The 18,415-nt window shown below is 36.2% G+C and overlaps 1 protein-coding gene across 1 annotated transcript in view; it reads right to left on the minus strand.

Moving 5' to 3' along the window:
* MGAT4C (MGAT4 family member C) overlaps positions 1–18,033 on the minus strand; it is a 276,972-nt gene extending 258,939 nt beyond the window's left edge. The window contains exon 1 of the mRNA XM_056116608.1: positions 17,910–18,033. The gene's annotated coding sequence lies outside the window, so the exon portion shown is untranslated. The remainder of the gene's footprint in view (positions 1–17,909) is intronic.
* Positions 18,034–18,415: the final 382 nt, after the last annotated feature.

Genomic DNA, 18,415 nt, shown 5'->3' on the forward strand with positions numbered 1-18,415 from the left:
AAGCGAAATGGTCCACTGTAAGAATTCAAATATGAACTTTCACACTATATTTTTTAGACCTGTAATAATGTGTAGAAGACAAATTATACAAATGTACTCAAAGTTTTCAATTTTCTTTTTTTTTTCTTTTCAATAGGGGCTGGAGTAATAGCACAGCGGTTAGGGTGTCTGCCTTGCATGCTGCTGACCAGGGTTCGACTCTTCCATCCCTCTCAAATAGCTTGGCAAGCTACTGAGAGTGTCCCGCCCACACAGCAGAGCCTGGCAAGCTCCCCTGATGTATTTGATATGCCAGAAACAATAACAACAAGTTTCACAATGGAGATGCTACTGCCCTGACTCCAGCAAATTGATGAACAAAGGGAGGACAGTGCTACAGTGCTACAATGCTTCTTTCCAATAGAATCATCAAGTGTTACAAAGTTACAATGATGTTCATGGTAAATTTCAGCTGTATACTATTTCTAGACCCTTCACCAGTGTCCATACCTTCTGCTATCTCCCCACTTCCCCTTTTATCCCTCAGCCTGCCTCTGTGGCAGGTACTTTTCCTCTTCTCCTTTTTCCTAGTGCTCCCCCCTAACTCCTGCTCCAGTGCCAAGATTCTGACTTAAGACCAACCAGTCTCCCATATGTAGAATATAGTTATTTTCATTTTAAAATATGTGTTTATTTAATTCAACAATGTAAAAACAATAATAAAGTAAAAAATAGGTCTGTCGCATCTATGTAAATAAGCCTTCACCGAAACAAATGCCACTAATTTCTGACTGTTGAATGCATCTTTCTGAATACTTTTATGGTTATTAAAGTGTGTGTGTGTGTCAGAGAGCTTGTTTTCTTATCTAAAATATTGTGAGTGCAAAATAGATACACTTGATTACTTAAAACTAACTGGATAACTCTCTATACTTTTCATTTGAAAATAGCTTCGAATTTACATAAACATAGCAGGGATTAAAATAGAGGAAATAATATCTAGACTCTGTACTTTTACTTGTCAGACGGAATGGTGTCCTATTTATGAATAATTTAATAAAATCAATTTGATCTTGAAATAAAAGCATCCATATGATTCTAGCTAGATTCAGCTATTAACATTTTACTCAAACATTTTTGAATTTGTCTCTAGCTGCTCCATCCTCTCCCTCTCACTCATCTGAAGCATGTCACATATGCCAGGGACTTTCACTCATATATTTTAGTGTTGTATTCATAAAAATAATGATATCTCTTGCAAAGCCACAGTAATGTTTAAATTTCAGTGCATTTAAAACCTATGAAATAATACATGGCTAGTTCCAACCTTGACAATTTACCAGGGGCGAAAAAAATCACAGCACTTTTAGTCTTTAGTATGACACTAGGTCTAGAAGGAGGTAGTACTATGTGTAGGTCTTAAGCCTTACACCTGACTCTATGCTTCTACACTAAGGAATCACTCCTTTAGGGTATAACTCAGAAGACAATACATAGTACTGAACTCAAACTGAGGTCAGTGACTTTGACATAAAAGAAAGGTCTTTAAACTCTGTACTAACTCTCAACACATTCTTTGTTTTTTTGTTTGCTTGTGTGTTGAGTTTTTTATTAGTGGTTGCAATCTGTGATTCTCAGGGAGATTGCAACCACTATGGCAGTGCTTAGGATTCTATGTGGTTTCAGGATCCATTTCAGAGCCATGCAAATACTAGAAATATGATCTAGTCTTTGAATTATCTACTCAACCACACAGCCCCACTTATGAGTATATAATGCATATATGTAAAATTTGCTATTTAAAGCCAAGGTTTTAACCATTATGTGATGTCTATTCCCTTCCTTTTGTGTATATATATATACCACAAGTGAGTAAAATTGTTCAGTCTTTGTCCTCTGCCCTCTGGCATATATTTTACTTAATATGATACTCTCCATTTTCCTCCATATTGGAGAACAACTGAATTTTATTTTTTATAGCAGTATAGTATTTCATTGTGTATATATCATATTGTTAAGGCACGACTCTGGATCTTCGACCACAAGCAAGGACCATGCAGGAATGCAATCAGCAAGCAGGTAGTTTATTGTGCTGTCTAGCCAGGGTCAAGCCGGCAGGCAAGACCCCGAACTTCTTCAAACGGGATCTTGTACAGCCCTTCACTGGCCATTACAGCAGAGCCCGCACACTTCATGGGCGGCTAGCGGGTATCTCCTAACTCAGACATTTGGTTATCTTCTATGTTTACCTGGCTCCCTTTAATTTACAGATCATGGTACCTGCATTCAGGTGGAGGCAGATAAGGGAAAAGTTCCTAACAGAGGTAACATATAAGGAAGGGCCAACAAATGGTTTCAGAATTTATATCCCAAATGGAGACAGAATTTACATCCCAGTTAGGAAGAGTCAACAAATGGAGACAGAATTTACAACTCAAGGCTTTGCCAGGGAGGGGGCAAGTAAGGAAGAGTTACTAATTAGCAGAGTTTAGCTCTGGAATTTCCCTGTGGGTCCCAAGGGACCTTACAATATAACATCTTTTTTTAGTCACATCTTGTTGGACTTTTGGGATGTTTCCATATACTAGCTATTGTAACAGGCACTGCAAAACAGGGGTGGTGCCAGGCATGGGACAGGTGAGAGCCCTCCCCACACCAAGGGACCCAGCCCCCACTAGCCAACCTCCACTATACAACCACCACCATGCTCCAGGCTGCTTTCCGAACTGTGATACATTATAGAACACTTTCTACCCATTTTCCACAATTACTACTGTTGGGGTTCAGACAGCAAGCAACAATAGAAAAAATATAAAAATATATGCCTCTCAGAGAGTTCAGAAAGCTACCAGGAGTATGCCCACACGGGCAGAGTCTGGCAAGCTCCCTGTGGCGTATTCAATATGCTAAATACAGTAACGATAAAGGTCTCATTCCCCTGACCCTGAAGAAGCCTCCAATCATTGGGAAAATATGAGTAGGAAGAGACTGCTAAAATCTCAGGGCTGGGAGGAATAGAGACATTACTGGTACCCGCTCGAGTAATTTGAGGATCAACTGCATGACAATGATACAGTGATACAACTGCAGTGATACAGTGATACAGGCACTGCAATGAATAGAGGTGTGCATTTTTATTATATTCCTCTAATGTTTAATCCTGGTTTATTATAGATTACTAATTCCACTTACTAACAATATAAGTGAGTTTGACCTCCAATAATCAAATCTGGCACACCCAATATCTGTCTGTCCTTCACTGTTGATGTTAATTTTGTAAAGTAAAATAACAGTTAAGGTGATGTCTTTTTTTCTTCTACAATGATTCTTTTTGTACTCTTTTGCAATCAATAAGAAGTCTCTGAGAGGGAGAAGGTGTCAATTTATAATAAATAATCCTCTTTACATTACAATATTGTCTCCTATGGAGTCAGAGAGATAGTATTGTAGGGAGGGAAATTGCAAGGCAAAGATTTAATCGTTGGCAATCTATATGGTTCCCCAAATCTATCAAGATTGATTCATGACTGGAGAGCCAATAAGCTTTGAGCACAGTTGGGTGTAGCCCAAAAAACAAGACAAACAACAACAACAAAAAAAGTCCAGTCAATTTAGTTTATTAGCAAATATGACTAGAGCAAATTTTTGCTATGATGTAACTAATGGAATAATTTACTTTCTCTACTAGTCCTTTGCACTAAAAAGCAGACAGGAACAATAGCTTCTCCTCTGGTACATATTTAAAAATTGTTATTTTGGACATATTTCACTTATTCTCACCCTCCAACTTCTCCAGATTGGGTCAAAACTCTGGTTAATAAAGGCTGGGAAGTCTCTCTTGAGGGACAGAGCTTTTCCATGAAGGCAAAGCAGCTGATGTCAATGGGTCTGTGACAGTGGATGCAGAGCTGGCCTCTGATATATGCCTATTTGATTGTACAGTACATAAAAAACAGTGCCATCCTGATGCCAAATCACATTCTCTGTGTCAGGGCAAGTAGTTAACCACATGTTGAAGCAGTTTCTTCTGATAAACCTCCCAAGACCTTAGGTGCAGTCTGACTTGGTCTTGCTGAGGCACAGTCCTAAACTTCACCTGGAGCAAACCTAGCCCTGGAATTGAGGAAGTGGCAGACAGTTAGAAGATAATATCCAAGTTACAGACAGTGATCTCAGGTGTTTCAGAAGTTAACTATTCTTTTTGTTGCCCACCCTTTTTTCAATTTCTCTAAGGTCAGCCATTGACTCCATTTTTCAGTGTGTTGAAACTTTTGGAAGACCATTTAAAAGAGCCACTCAATTTGATTTGCATTTCCCCTCCCCGCCCCGCCCCCGCCTCCAGGGTCTTAGCCTAATTTAGCCCAATCTCTCCACCATGTGTAAAAAAGCCAGATCCTGATTATTGGAATGTCCTCATTTCTTCTTTTTGAACAAAGCTTGCCAACAGCAGAAATCTGCAAGAGGATTCTTGGGCATCTGACTGGGAAGCTGTTTTTGCCAAATATCAGTGCTGCCTGGGTTCAAACTCTCACCTTTAACTTTTATTTATATAACTGCAGGAACCATAGAGTTTCCCATTTTGTTTGTTTTCTTCCTGGGATTTTACCTGATACCCGGGCTTACTCTTGTCTCTATGTTCGGGAATTACAGTGACAGTGGGAGTATATGGCATTCTGGGGATGAAACCAGAGTTGGCCTATTGCACAAGAACCTTACGGTATTCTCTTTTCAGCCCAGAATCCCAGTTGTGTATCTTTGTTCTCACAGGAAAAAAGGAAAAGAATAGGCCTTACTTTTTTAAATTGCAAAACAATTTTCTTGTGTATTTACTTTGTTACTGACTGTGAATTTTATGCACTTGAATAAGAAGTTTTAAGAAGTTTCAAGAGTCTTTACTGATTTGGCATATTTACTGAGAAGCACCTTATGGTGCAACACTAGGCACTTTCTCAACATATAGAAAGAAAAAAAAGTTGGAACACAAAGTTGCTGAAAGATTAGCTGCTGTCCCATCTACCCTCATTTTAGCAGGGGCTTCTACAAACCAGTGTTCCTTCCGCACTCTGAAAAATCACAATCACACTTTCCAACTTCATGCTAATCTCCAGGCTCTCTGGAATTCTGCTGGATTTAGGGGTTTAGGAAATACAAGGAGGGGCAGGAGCAATAGCACAGCAGGTAAGGCATTTGCCTTGCTCTCGGCCGACCTGAGTTCGATTCCCAGCATCCCATATGGTCCCCTGAGCACCATCAGGGATAATTCCTGAGTGCAGAGTCAGGAGTAACCCCTGTGCATTGCCCCATGTGACCCAAAAATAAAAAAAAAAGGAATGCTAACTTCTAACGGTCACTAGGATCTAGAGCACTCTCATTTTGACATTAGTGGTTTCAAGTAATAATAGCAAAAATGTGATTATCAGTTTTTTGACTGGTTTATAGTGAGTTAAAAATAGAAAACCCTAATGAAAAATGAATAGTTAGTGTCAAACACTGCAACCTTTGCACAACTCTCAGGATCTCCAATAAATATGTGTAAGTACAATCTGTAAGTACAAATGAGAGAACTTGCCATATTTCTGGCTTCAATTATCACTTTCTCTTAGCTACAATTTTTCTCTTCAATTATCACTTTCTCTTAGCTACAATTTTTCTCATTCATAATATACACTCCCCTGGTGGGCTGTGCCATTTGCAAGGGTAGAGATTTGTTGGAAATCTCTAAAATGTTTAGGCAATGGTGGTTGCAGTCAATTAGATATCTTAGAATAGTCCATGATTGTTCCCTCTGGTAGACACCTCCTAAAGTGATTCTCAGTGACTCAGATCCTTGTATAATTCTCTCCCCTGATGTGGGGTTGACAAAATCATTGACTTTCTTGTGCCAAAAAATATGGAAAAAGTCATGGGATGTTGTAGGATAACACTGTTTTGTCCTTCCTCGGGTAGATTAGATTTATCGGGTCACACCCATGCCAGGGCACTGAACTTGTATTATAATTTAATATTGCCTTTCTCCTCTCCTTATGTCTTTTGAATAGTTTACCTTAAAGCAATGTCCTTTCTGTATGAACACAGGAAGACAGTTAATATTATGTTTTATAACTTAAGAGTTGATTGACTCCTAATAATATTTACTCCTGGGCATCTGCTTTCTTGACTAAGTTGTCCTTAGTTCCTCGCACCCCAAAAGCAGGGTCCCAGTGAGGAACTGAATGGACCCAGAGCAAGCTGTAAGTTACCCTGGCATCGAAATGGGCCAGGCCAAAGTGCCACGATACTCAATTATAAGTTGAGGGCATGATCATGGACAAATGCTGTCATGGTCCAAAGTAAGTAACAGCAAGACTAGGACCCTGCTGGGGCTAGGAAGACTAACCTGGCCTGAGGACTGCGGAAGGTATAATGAGATGTTTATATCTCTTACTATGCTCACACAGAATGACATTGCTAGAAATATTAGAATTAGATTTACTACAACTATTTAAGTAGATTACTAGCTGAGGAAAGAACACACCCTTGTTAGGATCCCACCCTTGAGCGGATCTCCTAGTAATCTAGAGTAATCTCTTTAGATGAGATTTTATCCTTAAATTAATCTCCTGGAGGAGTGGTCTTACCTCTCTTTGTTGATTTGTCGATGTTCAACCCACCTTTGTGTCACCACCCTATGTGATTGCTAGATAAACAATATATAAGTAATATATATTACTTATGTATATATATTGCTATATATAAGTAATATGATTCTTATATTACTTGTAAGAATGTAAGCTCGGAGTCAGAACCGAGAGGGCTCGGGCTCCGGAGATCCAGAGTCAGAGCAAGAGGAGCTCAAGCTTGAGAGAGAAAACAGCCATCCTGATCCAGGCCACACACAACGGCTCAAGAGGACAGAAGGCAGGCGGTGAGACAGTGCCGTCCAGTGAGCCCGCGAACACACAACCTTCGGCGTGCTAAGATTTTACAGGATATTACTTCCATGATAATAGGGTTATAAGACTCCATCTTCCCGGAATCTACTTAAGAGACTCCCCTGCTGGCTTTGAAGAAATAAGTTCCTGTCTTGGATAAACGCCTGTGGCAGAGCCTGTTGGTAAGAAGCTGAGAGCAACCTCAGCTGACAGCACTAAAGAAAAAGGGCACCTAAGTTCTACAGTTACAGGGAACAGAATTCTGTAAAATATCTGGACATGAAAGAAAATCCACATTTCATAAAGAAACACAACTGGTAGTGACCTCCATGGTACTCTTTTGAGACTGCAAGCAAAAAAATATGGTGCAGTCATGTCACTGACCCATAAGAACTATGACGCATTGGCTGCTATTTTAAAAACCTAATTTGATGGCAATTTGTCATAGAGTACAGTAATTGAAAATTAATAGATTTCCCAAGGAGGAATAAGAGCCCAGGAAGAGAAAAGAGTAGCTATGATGAATGGCTTCTGAGTCCATCCCTTCAAAACCCTGTAATTTTTGAAGAACAAAACCTACTTTTGCAGGCAGTGTTATGAAGACTTTTTTTTTTAATTTTCTTAACAAAGACAAAGATATCAGTTAACAGACTGGAGCTGTAAGAGACGAGCTTCTGAATGCTCATAGAATAGCCTTGTATAAGGCATGCCTACATGGCCACATGCGGCCATAGATGGTTCTGCCTAGAATCTGTTGCTCCATTGGCTACTGAGTACCGTCTGTCATTCACAATCTCCAGGCATGTATGTTTATACCAAAGTAAATGGAGAAGACGGTGATTGCCACTGAAACTCGAGAGCAATGATGAATGGTACCACAGACACTAATGTGCAGACAGGGACAAGCAGACATTTTTCCCCATAGATTTCAGATAATAGCTCTCCAGAGGTATGTAATTATGAAGTCTGTTCCCATATTTTCACCTAATCAACCTATAATGAATATTTACTCTATGCTAGCCCTGCTGATACAGCAAGGATAAAACATGGGATTCCCCAAACATATGGAGTCTTAAATCTTAAAGGGATATTCAAAGTAGATACCAGAAATAAAAATTACATAATGGGGAAAGGGCAGGTGCTATATGAGCGTAAAAGTTGAACATCTTAGTGACTGCAGACGTTCTGGAAGGAAATTCCCATATCCTACCAATGATGACATATGAGAGAAACTGACACTTGTAAATAATAGATTTTAAGTTTATACAATGTTGTAAGCAATGAGAACATGTACCAACAACAAGAAATGAGTTGGCTAGTTTGACTAAAGCTTGGAATATGCAGATTTGTCCTAGTAATAACATATAGTGCTTCAGTATATACTTGGTGTGTGAATAACATAAAATCAATGAAATAATTGTATTTGATTCTTATAAACATCCCTTATATGAGACAACTGAGACAAAGAGAAGTTCAGTCAATATAAGTTTTATCCATAGTCAAAACTCTCCGGCTAGTACTGGACTCCGAACTTAAAACCCAGTTGATTGACTTGACTCCCATTCCAATGTCATGGACTATAACCCAAATAAACCAATGAATGCGACTTCTAGCCAGACATATATCTCACCAATAGAATCACCAAACAACCTAAAGGTATTATGGAAGAACACTGTTATCTGAAACTTTGCCTACTCAGTGAATTACTGTTAATTGAGATCAAATCAGTTCTCTCCCAAATTCCAGGTTCCACAAAAATAAATGAATTTTTACATGGAGGCTCATTTCCCTAGATTTTCTGGAAATAAAACTCTTGCTCTGAATCCAGCCTCCTTGCAATATTTCACTTTCTGACTGAAGAAATCATGCTTTGCCTCTCTTACTTCATAATTTGGTACTTTGGATAGAGCAAATGGTCTTTGGCATCTGTGCCTTTGTCTCTAATCTGGGTTCAGTGTAGACTGACCAAGCAACATGCTGAGAACATCTTGTTCCAAGGATGTGACAATTAGGTTTCCTAGAAACTTTGCTGTAACTACTCTCCCAATTGGGCTAGAGTGATAGTACAGCAGGTAGGGTGTTTGCCTTGCATGCAGCCAACATGGCCAACCCAAGTTCAATTCATCCACCCCTCTTGGAGAGCCTGGCAAGCTACCAAGAGTATCTCGTCTGCATGGCAAAGCCTGGCAAGCTACCCATGATGTATTCAATATGCCAAACACAGTAACAATTGTCACAATGGAGACGTTACTGGGCCCGCTTGAGCAAATTGATGAACAAGGGGAGGACAGTGACAGTGACAGTGACTCTCCCAATTGTAAAACTTGCTCTAACCTCACTTTTCAATGAATCCATGGTACATCAGAGTCTTCCAAGTCAGCTTCTAGAATTAGTAGTCAGAACTTTAATTTTATTTTTCAAATTATTTTGGGAGAAGAGATAGTAAGCTCTTTCCTGACTAGAGCATTCAAAGATGTACAATCATTCATAAAACAAGAACAAAATGATTAATGTGCAGTTAACAAATATTGGCTTGCTCTTCAGACTCATGTTCTTCCTTGAACACATAACTTTCTTTCTTATTCCTACGTCTCTTACCTTTTACGACTCATGTTCTCTCAAACATATATATTCCTTGTCTTCTATCTACATCTAAGTAAATTTTATTTAAAAAAAAACTGCCTTACTTACTGAAAAAATAAGGAAAAGAAATATTGAATATAATTCAGTACCACACTATTGATTACTACACCTTTACAGTATAGTTTGAAGTTAGGGAGAGTATGCCTCTCATATTTTTTTCCCTTAGGATTTCTCTGGTGTGTAAGGTGGTAGTTTTTATATGAATTATAAGAGTTTGATGTATGCCCTCAAAAACTGTCATTGGTGGGGTCAGAATAACAGTCCAGCTTGTCTTGTACATGGTAAACCCAGAATCAGTTCCAGATACCTCAGAGGGTCCCCTGAGTCCTGCCAGGGGTGACTGCTGAGTGCATAAGTCAGTTGTTAGATGTTGCCAAAAGTAAAATAACACCAACATGGTATTGTGGGTATTTTATAGGAAATACATCAAATCTATAAAATTCTTTATGCAACTAATTAGTTTTACAATATTAATCTTCCAATACACGAATAAAGAATATGTTCCTATTTTCTCTTACTTTTTGTTACAAGTAGCGTTTTAATAGTTTTCTTTGTATGAAACATTCACATATTTTGGCAACCTTATTTCCAGAGACTTGATTTTCTGAGACACAATTGTGAACAAAACTGTCTTTACAAATAACAAAAGAACAATAAAAAGAACAAAAATCAGCACTGGATGAATGGTCAGATAAAAGGAACCTTTACTTGTGGGTGAAAATTTTGACTGGTCCAGCCATACTGAAAAATAGTAATGACACTTCCCCCAAAAATGAGGAATCAAACTCCCATTATCATCCAGCATTTCCACTTCTTATAATCTGCTCCAAAGGTCCAAGAATGCTATTAAGAAAAAACATCTGGAAGGTTCTACATGGGAAAACCTATCATTAGCAGTTTTCCCTCTCTCCCATTAGTTTTGTAAACCACAGTAGCTAAAACTAAATGTAAATAATGGTATAGACATTGAAGTGTTACAAGTATAATTCAATGTGTAAACACTATTGAAAGCAGGTAGGGCATTCAATGTGTAAACACTATTGAATGCCCTACCTGCTGTACTATCACTCCAGCCCCTTATTTATGTATTTGATGATAGGAAAGAGATTTTTTATCTATGGAAATGATTATAAATGACAATAATGTATAGAATAAATAATCCCAATATTTTTGTACATTTTTGCTTTTTAAATGTCCTTTTTTTACCATGAAAATACTTGAACATAGATTGGATATTGAATAACATATTTTGGTACAAGATCTGAATCTTACACTTCTAGCCATTCAACAGTTAAGCATTTACAACGGAGTCAGCCACTGCCTCTACCACCTCGAAATAGTGGAATTTCCTAAAGCTACTTTTCTTGTTAATAGTCTTCAATCACATTGCTTTTGTAGGTCAACAATTTGAAGATTATTACTAAATTTCTTCAACCCTAGTTGGATATTTGATAGGTACAAAGTATTTCACTTTTTTTTATTTAATGGAACTAGGTAGCAAAGAGTATACAAAGAACATAAAGTGGAAAAAAAAATAGCTTCACTCTTGCTTTATCCTAGCAATCAGGCAGTTACGCTTTGATTTAGAAGAGAATTGCAGGACTATTTTCCAGGTCATGTACATTCAAAGACAATATAGGAAGAATTTCAGCTTAAAATGTTTTCTTTTGTTGTTGGAGTTGTAGGGAGCTGAACCCAGGTCCCACACAATAAAGTCAATTGCTCTACAGCCAAGCCACATTTTTGGTCCTTACTGTTCTTTTACTGTCTCTAAAGTGTTTATCTTCCTGAATCTTTACCAATTCAATACTTAAAGGGTTATACCTATTTTCAACCACTCTATATGGGAAGAAACATAATAATATTCTGAAGCCTGTGTGATAAAAACTATGAAAAATGTTAAGTAAATTTAATGATGCAACACAATGCCCATGCAATTAAAAATAAAAGATTATATACACCAAATAAAAATGATGTTTATTGGATCTTCCAGCTAACCCTGTGCCAATATTGAAATAATTCAGAAATAGGTAATTCCTATTTCAAGCTCAAGAACACTTAAGGAAACTTTCTCAAATACTGATATTTCATCAATGGTTTCTAATGGATATTTTATATTGGTAAGTAATTAGGCACCTCACTGGAGTTCACATATTGAATGTACAGAATGTATAATCTAATAGGAATATTTGAAATAAAATGAAGTGAATCTCGTGGTATCCCTGCTCCTTTGATGGGTCAAACAATCCTAAATAGTGCCACAGAACTTACTGCCTGTCATTTTTTTAAAAGGAAACACTCCTCTTTTACTAAAAACCACAGTGGACTCGATCATCACAAATGTTATATTTAATATTACAAGATAGAAAAATAAAATTTAATCAGATCACTAAGTCTTATAATTATGTAGCTTTTGCAAAGATTGTTGCAATCTATTCTGATATTTTGTTATCAATTTTCAGTTTCCTTCACCCTTATTTTCAGTTGTCCTAAACAACTGGTCCTGACCTTAATGCTACTTTGTCTCATTGTTATTTTGTATTTACAATGGTCCCTTACTTTAAAACATCTTTTGCCCTACTTGAGCTAGAAACTTTCGTCATTCTAACACACATTGATTCCAGCACTGTAGCACTGTAGCACTGTCCTCTCGTTGTTCTTCCAGTTGCTCGAGCAGGCACCAGTAATGTCTCCATTGTGAGACTTGTTACTGTTTTTGGCATATCAAATATGCCACGGGGAGCTTGCCAGGCTCAGTTGTGCGGATGGGATACTCTCGGTAGCTTGCCGGGCATAGTTTAGAAAATATTTTATGTTTCTTGAAGAGGGGAAGGTTGTTGGTCTACACTGGGTTGTACTCTGTGAACAGGTTTCAATCTCGGTGGATCAAATGCAGTACTGAATACCAAAACATGTTCACATGCATACAAGGAAAGCAACTTACTTCCTGTACTATTTCACTCTCTTTTTTTTAATAAAGTTGTTTTTGTAAATATTCTTGACGCACACAACAACAACATACACATACATGTTTCATCAAGAAAAAAAACTTTGCATGATACAATCCAACTATTTATGTTCAATGTTTTGATGACTTCCAGAGTTGAGTCTAGTGCATGAACACCTAAAATGTACAAGTGGATGGAAGTGATATTAACTGATCTTTCAATGAGTAGCAATTTTATATATTGTTAGTATGTAAAATGCTCAAATTGTGTATGTACCAGTGCTCTAAATATTTTGTGGAATGACTGAAAACATTAAAAATTAAATATTTTAACTAAAATGATTGAATTGTTCTTTTGCGTTTAACATATCAATTAACATATTTATCCTACAAGCTTATGAATGTGGCTTAGAAAAATTTAACCTTTTATTAGTATTTCTCTTGATATGACTAACTATAATGTATAAGCTTTATTAAATTTTAAAAAAGTGAAAGTATAATGCATATTTTATTTAATTGTTTTTGGTTGGGGAGGGGCTGCATATGATTCTCTTGAGTCCTTGGGACTCTATTGGTGATTCTTGGCTAATCCCTGATTCCTGAGGGCCTGAGCAAAACTCAAAGATGTCAAGGATTATCCATGGCACTGTAGTCACGTGCTTGGGGGCAAGCAGGTCCGCACTGCTGATACTTAGGTTCTATGTGGTGCTGGAGATTAAGAATGGCTTAGAGACAGCTAGGCACGCCTCTTAATCATTGTATTTTACCCAGTCCCCTATACATACAGATTTAAAAAAGAAAAACACATTAACTAACCTTTTATACTAGTGATAAAGAATAAAAGGAATTAAGAGATGAAGTTTAGTCTAGTTCTATATCTATTTCATCATACACTTTAGATCATGAACTATTAGATAACAGAGGTGTTCACCTCTACACATATGAAAACAAATAAAATCTAATAAGTTTATAATTAAATTACAGGTTGAAACATAAAAGTGAAACATCTATAAGTAAAATCTTCTGGCTGACTCGAAATCAAATTTTATATATCATAAAATTTATATTTGTGAGCTTATTTATTACTGCCCACTTATCTCCTTAATTCTGCACATGTTAAAACACATTAGCATAGTTACTCAATTTAGGATTATATAGCTTTATAATGCAATATCCTTATAATATATCCTTTTTTGCTAAATCAAGTGTGTGTAGCAAACTCAATTCTTTCACAATTTATCTATCTGTCACAAGGTAGATTCTTCTTAGCTAATTAAATGATACCATCTAAAAATGGTTTATCTTCAATGTATATGTACAGATTGATTTTCTCTGAGGATAGATTTTAGGTTTTTTTGCTTTACATTTGAACTATTTGCCAAGCATAAATAAATTCAGTAGGCAGTAAATATACCTTTTATTTCACTCTCCTAGGAACCAGTAATAATATATGCCAAATTCATGAAAATAGATAATGAACAGTAGATTAAATTGTTTGTATTATTCAAAAACAATCATTTAGAAATTTTTTATAGTTAAAAGAAAACATGACATTTTCTCATTTAAATGTCTCAAAATATTAAATGTCTCTAAACCCTTTCTAAAGCCATATAACTATAAAATCTAAATAAATTGTTAAAGAATTTTAAAATAGAGTGAGTTAAAAATAATTTATAGATATTTCAAAAGACTCAAAATATGAAATATCTACAAATAGACTTTATATTAGAACATTTGAGGGGAAAAAATACATAGAAACTTTAAGTGAAAGTAAGTCTACTGCCTAGTCAGCTATTTAGAGTAATATGAAAAAGAGGGGTGGAGAGAGAGAGGGAGAGAGAAAAGACAGAGAGAGGGGGGGAGAGAGAAAAGACAGAGAGAGAGAGAGAGGGAGAGAGAGACATAGAGAGACAGACACAGATACAGAAACACAGAGACAGAGAAAGAGAAAAGGAGTGTGTGTGAGGAGATGGGAAAAGATAAATTAGAGGAGTTATTGAAATATGAAAGCCTGCTTTTGATTATTGCCTTTTCCCTGTACTGATTTACCCACTAGGTTATAGCAATAATGAATTAAAAATTATTAGTATGTTTTCTTTGCTGTGTGACAAATTTATCAGAGTTTCTTATGAATGCACTATATTGTGCTCATAAAAACAACTTTAAAAGTTTAAAACTTTGGGCCTGGAGCGACAGCACAGCGGGTAGGGTGTTTGTTTGCCTTGCACGCAACTAACCGGGGTTCGATTCCCAGCATCCAATATAGTCCCCTGAGCACCGCCAGGAGTAATTCCTGAGTGCATGAGCCAGGAGTAACCTCTGTGCAATGCTGGGTGTGACCCAAAAAGAAAAAAAAAAAGAAAAAATTTTAAAACTTTAAAGCACAACATATTTATGCACATAAAACTCATGATGCACAAATTACCTAACATGATATCATATTTACTATACCATTTTGTTTCTCTTGAAAGTCAAGAATCAAAGTTTGTTAAGACAAGAATTCTGTTGGGCTGGAGGAAAAGGACAGTGGGTTGGGCACTTACCTTGCATACAAACTAACCCAGGTATAATCCCCAGTACCACATCTCACCTCCTAGTACAGTTGGGAGTGTTCCCTGAGCCCAGCCAGCTGTGTTACCCCAAACACAAAAACAAAAGAGTAGAAATGGAAATTTTGTCTTGCACTGTAAGCCCATTATCTCTCTTGAGCACATATCGCACATGCTTGTCTCTATGCCTCTTTGCTTATTTCTACTCCAGAGAAGCCTGTGTTCTTTCGTAAACATATACTTCTCCCATTTTCTCCTTTCACATCTTCTTAAAACTATCAATAAAAAATTGCTGTGCTTTTTGCACTCTCTCACACACACACACACAGAAACACACACAAATGGAGAACAAGAATTCAGGGTTTATCTAAGTGCTTGCTTGAGCTGACAGCAAAAAACAAATGGTGTTAATCGTTAATATTAATGAAAATTAATCAAGAGTTTATACAAACTAAGTTCCTGGAGAAGATGAAAGCACATGAGAGGAAAGAAGTTTATGTTGAATTAGATAAAAACAGAAATTGAGGAACAATTTTCAAAAGAAGACACATACAAGCTCAAACTCAGAGCAATTTAAAGAACTTCAGAAAGGATAATAAGAATCATTATTTCACTATGCACTTTTTTTCCATCCTAACTTAACACCTATAAAACATGGTATTTATTAATATTTAACCTGGCATACCAACCATAAGGAACTGGATGAGGTGATATAAAGAAGAAATGCAAAAAAAAAATGACAGGAAAGAAAAAAATTGTCATTTAATTCAGACCAAAAGAAAAAAAAGATAGTTGTATAAGAAAGCAGGCAAAAAAGCACAGCGTGCATGCAACATCATTATCTCTGACCTATGGCTCCCTATTCCAAGAATTCTTCCTAAGCATTTTCTGGCATGAAAAAGTGCATTGATGTCCACGCAAAAAAATCTAAAGGTAAAATCTTTCATCCAATAAATTTTACCAGCCAAAAAAATCATACATATATATGTACCTTAAAAAATATTAAAAGAAAAATAGACTAGCAATTTTAACACTCCAATCTCTACTAAAGCAGTTCATTTGTGATAAGAAATGGTGACAATAAGAGAAGCATGAATATGGAACAGAAAACAAAATTTTGAATGTCTAGGCTGTTCATTGGCTGAGTAAGATTTTCTTCAGAGTTGACAGAATAGATTTTCTGAGAATTAATTGTTAGGAAACAAATGCTTTCCTTGGTCAAGATTGATCACCTGTGAAAATGACAGAGTCAATACCTTTGGGTTATTCAACTCCACTTTAAAGTACTTCAAGGAAAAAAATCATTTCCAAGCAGTGAATCAGTGTGCTTTTAAGTCCACATTTCAGATCCCTACACTTAGATTTTAAAATTCACAGAAGATGTCAAAAAGAAATCTTCCTACAAAAAAAGTAGTTTCAGATGCTTTTTTGTAAGTTTTTGAGGTTTGGTTGGTTATATATTGCTTTGACTGAAACAAAAAAGTCAATTCTTTAGATTCCATTAATACACATCTAACACTTTCTATAAACTCAATTTTGTTCAGACCTGAATTGACTGAAGGAGACAAATCAAACAACAGTGATGTCAAGTACTGCCAAACAGGACTGGGCTAGTAAATGATACAGAAGTGTGACATAGCTGAGAACCCCGTGCTGTCTTTTAGTACAACTTGAACAACTCCACTCCAAATTGTAATTATCCAAATTACTACTCCACAAAGACAGAAATAGTCAATGTTAAAGATGAGTAAAAGTAAAGTTGATATTTCCAAATTTATTAAGTCCAGAGAGACAATCATTATTCAAAAGTTTTATTACTGTAGAAGATATGGAGCTATTACTAAGATAACATGTTAAATGATATATTTTTCTGTGCCCTAATTTCATGAATTCAGTAGCATGCTGCTCTAAAATATTAATAGTCTGTACTTCATACTCTGCTAATATATACTATTTAAGGAATTAAAAGTTTTTTTTAAGTTCTTAATTTTGGTAGCATGGGAACATTCTGAGCCAATTAAATATTTCACTGTATATTGATTTCCAGAATCCCTTACCAGATCACCTATACCCACAGCAATTTAATAGCTGTGAATAATTTTGTTTTATTACAACATTATAGTATTCTCAGATATAAGCATCAATACTAGTAAATGATTAAATAGCGATAATATTTATTTGGGGTATTTAAATATACATATATACACAAAACAGTACTTTCTTGTGATCCAAAGCACTTTATGTAATAATAACTAACATTTCTGAGTTCCAAAAAATATGTAATAATCAAATGTGTTTCTTTAAACTATTTGCTGTTATTCCTCCCTTAGTTTAAAATGCAATTGAATACCATGGAGTACTACAACTTAATTTCAATGCTAAACCTTTTAAAAAATAGGCAAACCTCTTCTTCCCCATATTAATACAACGTTGGAAAACTGTCCCAAAGAACTAATTTAGCAGTTAAAAACTTTCACTTATTTTAAATTTATAGCAACTATTTGATTGCCATTTCTCCCTCTACTCTTACCAAACACAAAAAAAAATACTAGGAATGAAGCAGAATTGTATTATAACTGTTCATATTTTTTAAAAATTCAAAATATTAATCCAATTATAAGTTACTTCCTTTTTTAAGAAAAACTGAATTTACCTCCCATTCATCTCTACTGCAAATTAGTTTGTCAGGTATACGTTAGCATGCTTCTTTGAAATTCATTTTACTAAACCACACTTCCTTTTTATAACACTAGACAATGCTCTGATTAAAAGCTTACCAAGTAATAATACTGTTCAACCCTCACACGTTTCTTTCCAGTTTCCTCTGTTAGAAACGTACCTTTATTTTGAAAGAGAAGGTAAAACAGAAGAAGCTCCTACCAGAGACAGGGAAAACAATTCGTTCAGCTAGATCCAACGGAGCTCTGTGAAACCTGGCAGCATGAGTGATTCTTGGGCCTCACACAAAAGCGAGATAATTGGCTCTCAATGAAGAGATGTAAACATCCATCATAACGGCGCTGGACTGAAACTGAACGCTACCTCAGCTGTTCTATGTACTCCGGCTGGAAGATGATGTCACAAACATCAACTGGGTGTACTCTCATTGGCTTCTGTTACCTGGAATCATATCTTAACCCTAAACTGTCAGCTGAAAATTGTAATGCTCAACTCTGGCTATAATTTTTGCTCACAGGGGGTTGAAAGTGGTATTGAGCTACTGGAGCAGAGTAAATTGTAAGTACTCCCTCTCAAAAACGCTAGGACCAATTTTCATAATTAATTAGTATCAGCGGGGAATTTTATTTCCAGGTATACTTATTAAATCGCTACTTATACAGGGCATTTCACAGGATAAGTATTATAGAAAATTATTGATGTAAGAG

The sequence above is a fragment of the Sorex fumeus genome, unplaced genomic scaffold (assembly GCF_029834395.1).
Source record: "Sorex fumeus unplaced genomic scaffold, SorFum_2.1 ptg000003l, whole genome shotgun sequence".
Classification (NCBI taxonomy): domain Eukaryota; kingdom Metazoa; phylum Chordata; class Mammalia; order Eulipotyphla; family Soricidae; genus Sorex; species Sorex fumeus.